Genomic DNA, 9,146 nt, shown 5'->3' on the forward strand with positions numbered 1-9,146 from the left:
TGTTTCTGTGTGTTCTCTTTTTACATATGGTATCCATTTGGAGTAGACTGTCTTTCGGTTCTATTTAAAGAAACAAGAAATTGGGATTTTTGAAAAGTGTACATGGACCGTTCTCGAAAATAAGTATCTATTACCCTTCTGTTAGGTTCCTGGTGCTCAGAACAAGGGAGATGTTATGAAGCGAGTCCAGAGCACCAGGACGTAATGCTGGGAAAGGGGAATGGAAAGGGAACAGCCCCTGGCGCCCTATCTCCGTTGTCTCGCCCGTGCTGTCAGTACACTCTTGCGAGACTATGGTTGCTTGAGCCCATGGCAGCCGCGTTTGAAGGGCAGATTACGTCTGCCCAACTTCGATGCCCCCTCAGGTCTTAATGAGAGACAAAGAGTGAACCGAGACAGGGTGATAACAAGGGGCCCTCTGACTAAACAACAAGGCCAGGGGCTACTAACAAACCTAAAACCAAAGTATGTGCGGCTTGCCGCCAAAGGAAAAGAACAACAAAGGAAATGCTGACCACACGCCGACACAATACTTTTGTGTACCGGCGGTGACAGCATAAGCAGAACCCTCTGCAAAACACCAGTGACAGAAATAATAACGGAATACAGCAGCCTAGGCCGACGGACGCGGCAGAGCCGCTACTCACGGAACCGGTACGAATACTGGCAAATGGACAGGAACCCCCAATGCTGCCGACACAGACTCTCAGAACTGGAGGACAGGCAGAATCCCAAACGACAGACCGGTGGACACCAAGAAGCCAGAAACTCGACCAGGCATAGGCAAAGCCACTGGACTTCTGTACAGGAACACTTCACGGCAGGACACGGGATCAGAGACAGGCATCGACACAGGGACTGACACAGGAATCGACACAGGAAGCAGTTCGACAGACACTGCTACACAGGAGCTCAGGAATAGGCAGGAACAAGCTCAGAACTCAAGCAGACTGGAAACCGAGAAATATCACCAGCGTCTGTGAATAGCACTGAGCCAGCATATAACAGAGAGGCCTAATTAATAATCTCATGCAGCTGCCCTGTTGCATGACTCCAAACTGACAAGATGCAATTAGCAGCCAGGTGAGGCTGAACACATGGGAACAAGCTGCAATTACACAGACTCACCAGCGGCAGCAACCAAGAGTACTCTTAAACAGAGCAACGGGAAATCCTGGCCTGCGAAACAACTTATAAACATAAAATAGGAATGAACCACTACCTGTGGTTCATAACAGTATCCCCTCCTTAAGGGTGAGTTCCGAGCACCCCATGACACACACGGGGAACATGAACAGAAGAATAACATAAAATACCTAACTGACATGCAAAACAGGAATCAGCCACAGCCGTGGCTCATAACAGTACCCCCCCCCTTGAGGAGGGGTCAAAGGACCCCAAAATACAGACTATCCAAAACAAGGGATACAAAAAAAACCTGACACACTGGTCTAACAGACACGAAAACAGAAACAAGCTGCAACCACAGCTTGTAACAGTGCCCTCCCCCTGACGGTGGCCACTGGACACAAGATAAGGAAAAAATATATATATATATATTTTTTTATATCAAGGCAAGAGTCAAAAATTATTTCTTTTTCTTCTTCTTTTTACAAAGCTCTTTAGGTCTGACCAAGGTAATTCCCCAAACATTGTCTGAACTGATGGTACCACCTAGCAAGGCTGCGTTCAAATCAGAGACAGGTTTCTTACCCTTGGGAGCTGAACTTTCTGGCAAAGTACTATTATTAGAAGAAGAAGAAGTCAGAAAAGCACATCCTGCAGTCAAAACAACGGGCTGGGACTCTTGTGCCGAGTTTACAGTATTTGGTGGACTCTCAGCAGACAAGACGGGTGACTTAGAGGAACCTGAACCAATTTCTTTGGAACCATATCTTTTAATAATTGCATCACTGAATGCTAGGGGATCCTGAAGAATGGGATCTTCAGCTTTCATTAGGCTGATCGCCCACTCAAAAGGCTCTCCTCTAAAAGAATAAATCAGATAAAGCACAAGGTTCTCTGAAGTGATGCCCAGAAATGGTCTAGACAACATAATAATGTAATAGTGTTTGTAAAGCGCCAGAAATTGGGCTAAGTCCCCATCAAAGATTATGGATGTTGAGATATCAGAGTCAGGATCTGTTTCCTTCCCATCTGACTGACTGGAGTGCTTTGCTAGGACCTGGTCACTATTGACCTTATTCGAGGCTGAGACTCTCTGAACCCCACCCGGGGCAGTGACTTTCTGAACCCCACCCGGGGCAGTGACTTTCTGAACCCCACCCGGGGCAATGGCCTGCGGGAACCCCACTGGGGCAGTGGCCTCCGGGAACCCCGCTGGGGCAGTGGCCTCTGGGAACCCCGCTGGGGCAGTGGCCTCCGGGAACCCCGCTGGGGTCAGCACCTCGGATTCTTTTACTGGGACCGAGCCGTCGGCCTCCCCCACTGGGAGCGAGCCATCGGCCTCCCTCTCTGAGTCGATAATTATCGAAACTTCTCCCGGGACTATGACTTCCGGGACTTTTGCTGAAGCTATAACCTTCAGCACCTCCACTAATGCTACGCCTCTTAAGTTCTTTCCTGGGGAAGCGACCTCTAGACCCTTCTTAGAGGCTGCGTCTCTCGAGACCCCACTTGGGGATATTACTTCAAATATCCCTTCTGGGGTTTTGCTTCTCGAGTTCCCTTCTAGAACTATGGTTTCAGATACCCTTTCTGGGGTTGCGCTCTTCAAGTCCCTACCTGGGGTAACAGCTTCTGAGACCCCTTCTGGTATGGAAACCTGAGCTAAAATATTTGATGTCCCTCTATAAGCTAGAGCATCGGGTACCGCTCCAGCACTCTGGACATCGGGTACCACACCAGCACTCTGGGCATCGGGTACCGCTCCAGCACTCTGGGCATCGGGTACCGCTCCAGCACTCTGGGCATCGGGTACTGCTCCAGCACTCTGGGCATCGGGTACCACTTCAGCACTCTGGGCATCGGGTACCACTCCAGGACCCTGGGCAATGGGCACCACTCCAGGACCCTGGGCAACGGGCACCACTCCAGTAACCTTGGCAACGGGCACCACTCCAGGAACCTGGGCATCGGGCACCACTCCAGGGGCTTGCAACTCTGCTTCAACAGAACCTCAAGAGAGGAGAGAAACATTCTCTTTTGATTCCTGAATCTAGAATGGGGCTCCCTTGCCCAAGGACCCCAATTATAGGACAGAGAGCTTTTTAGTGTGGGTTGTGTGACAAGTACCTCTGCCACAGTAGAGACAGGAGTTGGTCTTGTATCCTGACTCAACTTGGCCAGAGGGCAAGACTCGTCACCACACTTTGGCTTGCGCAACTCACAGGTCTGCAGATAGTGGCCTAAACCCCCACAATATAGGCATAAGTTTAAGTTTCTTCGACGCAGACGCTCCTCTTCTGAGAGCCTGGGCCGCAGAAAACTTTTAAACCTTTTCTCTTCAATTAAACCAGAGGATTCTCTTGTCACCATACTGTGAACAAGAGTCTCTTTAGAGATAGATGTACTCTCAACGACTTCTGGCAAGATGAGCAAGATTTTATTCAGAAGGTTTTGCAGTTGCTTTAGGGATTGCTGCAAAACTTCTAGTCGCTCTGGTCTCAAAGCACTGAAAGCAGAGTTCAGGGCTGAGAGAGATGCCTGCAGGGCTTGCATAGTAGACATAGGAGGATTTAAAACTAGACAAGACAAGACAAGGCAAAACTAGACAAGGCAAGACTAGACAAGGCAAGACTAGACAAGGCAAGACTAGACAAGGCAAGACTAAATTTTTAAGCTAAACAAAACAAGACTGGTTTTTTTTATTTTTTAAACACCGGACTGGATTCTAAACACCGGACTGGATTCTAAACACCGGACTGGATTCTGCACACTGAATTCTAGACAAGACTGGGTTCTTAACACCGGATTGGATTCTGCACACTGAATTCTAGACAGGACTGGATTCTAGACTAGACACTGGACTGGGCCAAAAAAGAAAAAAAGTTTTATTTCTTTTTTGTGGTATGGCTGGTGATAATGTTAGGTTCCTGGTGCTCAGAACAAGGGAGATGTTATGAAGCGATTTCAGAGCACCAGGACGTAATGCTGGGAAAGGGGAATGGAAAGGGAACAGCCCCTGGCGCCCTATCTCCGTTGTCTCGCCCGTGCTGTCAGTACACTCTTGCGAGACTATGGTTGCTTGAGCCCATGGCAGCCGCGTTTGAAGGGCGGATTACGTCTGCCCAACTTCGATGCCCCCTCAGGTCTTAATGAGAGACAAAGAGTGAACCGAGACAGGGTGATAACAAGGGGCCCTCTGACTAAACAACAAGGCCAGGGGCTACTAACAAACCTAAAACCAAAGTATGTGCGGCTTGCCACCAAAGGAAAAGAACAACAAAGGAAATGCTGACCACACGCTGACACAATACTTTTGTGTACCGGCGGTGACAGCATAAGCAGAACCCTCTGCAAAACACCAGTGACAGAAATAATAACGGAATACAGCGGCCTAGGCCGACGGACGCGGCAGAGCCGCTACTCACGGAACCGGTACGAATACTGGCAAATGGACAGGAACCCCCAATGCTGCCGACACAGACTCTCAGAACTGGAGGACATGCAGAATCCCAAACGACAGACCGGTGGACACCAAGAAGCCAGAAACTCGACCAGGCATAGGCAAAGCCACTGGACTTCTGTACAGGAACACTTCACGGCAGGACACGGGATCAGACACAATCATCGACACAGGGACTGACACAGGAATCGACACAGGAAGCAGTTCGACAGACACTGCTACACAGGAGCTCAGGAATAGGCAGGAACAAGCTCAGAACTCAAGCAGACTGGAAACCAAGAAATATCACCAGCGTCTGTGAATAGCACTGAGCCAGCATATAACAGAGAGGCCTAATTAATAATCTCATGCAGCTGCCCTGTTGCATGACTCCAAACTGACAAGATGCAATTAGCAGCCAGGTGAGGCTGAACACATGGGAACAAGCTGCAATTACACAGACTCACCAGCGGCAGCAACCAAGAGTACTCTTAAACAGAGCAACGGGAAATCCTGGCCTGCGAAACAACTTATAAACATAAAATAGGAATGAACCACTACCTGTGGTTCATAACAGTATCCCCTCCTTAAGGGTGAGTTCCGAGCACCCCATGACACCCACGGGGAACATGAACAGAAGAATAACATAAAATACCTAACTGACATGCAAAACAGGAATGAGCCACAGCCGTGGCTCATAACACCTTCATTTGTTTGGCGCAGATTGAATATCATATTTTTGTTCTGTGTTCCTTATTTATTCCAGTTTTGATAACACTGGAAGATTTTCGTTTGCTGCCTTCACTGTCCAGCGCAGGTGTTAACTATTTTTCCTCTGTATATCCAGTGGCTACCGGTATTTCATGACTCTAATTGATGACGCCACAAGAATGACAAACGTCTACTTTCTTAAGGAGAAGAGTGAAGTTGTCAACAAAATTGTGGAGTACAAAAACCTGGTGGAGAATCAGACAGGTCTGAAACTAAAGATCCTGAGATCAGACAATGGTGGAGACTATGATAACAAAGTCTTAGACGCTTTCCTTAGAAAATATGGCATAAAGCATCAGCTAACAATTGCTTACACACTGTAATAAAATGGCGTGAGTGAGCGTGCAAACCGTACAATTGTTGAGAGAGCACGGACTATGTTAAGTGATGCTGGCCTAGAAAAGAAGTTTTGGGCAGAAGCAGTATCTACTGCAGTATACCTAATGAATCGTGCACCCACAATGGCTGTCAAAGGTAAAACGCCACTGGAGGCGTGGTCCAGGAAAAAGTATCAGTCATCTTCGTGCCTTCGGGAGCAAAGCTTTTGCACATATACCAAAGGAGAAAAGGAGAAAGCTAGATCCAAAATCCATAGAATGTATAATGCTCGGATACTGCAACGAAAGCAAAGGATACAGACTTTGGGATGTTACAAGTAAATGTCTTCTTAAATACAGAGATGTGGAATTCTACGAGATAGCACCACTAACTGGAGCAGTGGAATAACAACAAAATGTATTATTGGATGTACAGGCAGCAGAAAGTGTGTCTGAATCTGAGAGTGACAAAGCAGACAACAAGTCAGAGAACAGAAGTTCCACGAGGAGCAACAAAGGTATTCCAGTCAAGAAATACAGTGAGGAGTATGCAAACATAGCTTTACTCTGAACCTCAAAACATACAAGAAGCAAAGTCAAGCAGTGATTGGACAGAGTGGAAGTCAGCAATTGATCAACCAGACTTTGATTCAGCATTCCTAAATGGAGAATTGATAGAGGAAATTTATATGGAACCACCTGAATATTATGGTATGGAGATATTCCAAACTGGGAAAGTTTGTCTCTTAAAGAAGTTGCTATACGGGCTCAAGCAAAGTGGTCGTTACTGGTATGTAAAGTTGGATGCAGTGTGAACTTTGTTAGGTCAGAGACTGATCACTGCTTATATCACAAAACCATCAAAGAATAGTTGTTCATCATAGCTGTCTATGTGGATGATTTACTTTTGGCAGGTCAAGAAGATCACATCACTGATATCAAGCACTAGCTTAAACAAAGCTTCAAGTTGAAAGATCTAGGCCCTGCAAATCATCTATTAGGTATGAAAATTGTACAAAACCTGCAAGAGGGGACTGTCACAATTGACCAACAAACATACATTGAGGCAATAATTTCCAAGTATGGAATGACAGATGCAAAACAAGAAAGTACTCCAATTGATAAAAGTACAAAGATGGTCAAGGCCATGTCACCAAGCAGCAAAAGGGAGATAGAGGAAATGCAAGAAATCCCTTATCAAAATGCCATTGGTAGTTTGATGTATGCAAGTATTGGGACACATCCAGACATCACACATGCAGTGAGTCAGGCAAGCCAGTTCACAATTAATCCTGGGAGACAACACTGGACTGCAGTAAAGAGAATATTACGGTACCTCAAAGGTACAAGTTCACTAAAGCTGAAATTTACAAGATCATCAGATACCAGCTTAAAAGTATTCTGTGATGCCGACTGGGGATCAGATGAGGATGATAGAGGTTCTTATACTGGATACCTATTTGCACTGGCAGGCGCAGCCATAAGCTGGGCAAGTAGGAAACAACCCACAGCCGCTCTTTATACAACAGAGGCAGAGTACATGGCACTCACAGAAACTTCAAAAGAAGCACTTTGGATAAGAGACACTTTATGCAAATTAGGTCTTCCTTACCACAGTGAGATCATCAACATAAAGTGTGATAACAAGGGAGCAACTGATCTTTCTTGTAGCACAAAGCATCATGGACAGTCTAAGCATATTGCTGTAAGACATAATTTCATTTGTGAGCTGGTGGAAAACAAGTCCGTCAATGTGGAATATGTTGCAAGTGAAGAAAATATTGCCGACATGTTGACAAAAGGACTGTCATCACATTTGCTACTTGCATTCCTGATGGAATGTGGACTAGAATATGGTTAATGTTGATTTATTCTTATTGTTTTTGCTTCACGTTATGTTTTCGGTTACAAGAGTGAATTTATTGATTTGTGTGATAAAATGTCATGTTCTTTAAACTTGTGACCGGAGACAGTCTTGAGCGAGGGGGAGTGTTAGGATTTGGGGCTAATTCAGACCTGATTGCTGCTGTGCGTTTTTGCACAGCAGCCCATCAGGTCTGAAATGCGGCTGTCTCAGGCCTGCGATCGGCTCTGCCTGATTGACAGGCAGTGGCAGTCGCTGGGTGGGAGGGGGCGGGCCGGCGGCATTTAGCCGCCGTGTAGGGGGCACAGTCTGGGCAACGCAGGTGTGCCCAAACTGTCAGGGGGGGCGGGCCGAGGCAGCTGAGTGACATCACACACAGCTGCTGCTGTGACCCTCACAGCGACGAGTAGCCAGCTGCACTGGCAGGGAGCTACTCCTAAAGTACAAAAGCATCGACGCTGTGCGATGCTTTTGTACTTGTGCAGGTCGGGCCTGACATGCGGGGTGGAATAGCCCTGTGCTGGGTGTCCCCCCACATGTCTGTGTGACTGATCGTAGATGTGCCAAATTTAGCACATCTATGATTAGGTCTGAATTAGGCCCAAGGTGCGCTCTGTACCAGTCAATGGGTGCATCCCCTAGTGTTAGACCTCTAGTGCCAAGAGTCACTCGGAGGCGGAGTTATATGATGTAGTTTCTTTTCCTCCATCTCAGAGAGAGTAAAGAGAGTGTGACAGAGACTGAGATAGAGTCCTGTGTATGCAAGTGTGCAGAGCTGAGACTGGGAGCAGATCTCAGCTACAGAGACTCACAGTGTTTCCAGTGCATGCAGCATCTTCCCTACAGCTAGAGTCAGACTGCACGGCTGTGCAGTCCTCCATGCTTCACCACCACAGACATCTCCTGATAAGTACCACTACCTAATGCTGTTACCCTGTGTGATATATGGGCTTCTGATTACTGCTATCAGTGTTACATCTGTCACCTGTGTTCACTAAATAAACCTGCGCTACTGTTTAAGTCACAAAGTGTGTGGTCTGACGTCACTGCACCAGATAGCCCAGAACACTCTGCCAACATGCGAGTAAGTTATATATAATATACTAGGTGCTTCATCGCGCCCTACGGGCGCTCTTCACATCGTCGCAAGGGGCTACGCCCCCTTAAAGGCCCCCATCCACTAGTCCGATTTGGGCAGTTTTCTTCACATTTCGACACATCTGACCATCATATCTGAAGAAAAGTGTCACATCGGATGGCTCTTCTGATACGATGCGCACTCCCGTGTCAGATATATCTGAACTACAGATCTCTGAGGCTGCCCCAACTATTTATCTGAATCTGAAGAAAACAGGTGCACATCGGATTGTTTTTTTTTAACTTCAGATGTATCTGATCAGATTCAGCTGAAGCGTCACTTGACTGGCATCTCCCTGTCCACTCCCACCCACCAAGAGGGGGAACAGCGGCAGCAGCAGCATCAGATCAATCGCATGTAGCATGTGTGCATCAGATATATCTGATGCGATCTGGCACATGATATATCACATCAAATATATCTGACGTGAATGTAATTAAAATTAAAGCCAGGGTCTGATCCGATTCCCGGGACGCTCCCGGGAGAGTT

Source organism: Pseudophryne corroboree, chromosome 1 (assembly GCF_028390025.1).
Source record: "Pseudophryne corroboree isolate aPseCor3 chromosome 1, aPseCor3.hap2, whole genome shotgun sequence".
In the NCBI taxonomy this organism is placed as follows: Eukaryota; Metazoa; Chordata; class Amphibia; order Anura; family Myobatrachidae; genus Pseudophryne; species Pseudophryne corroboree.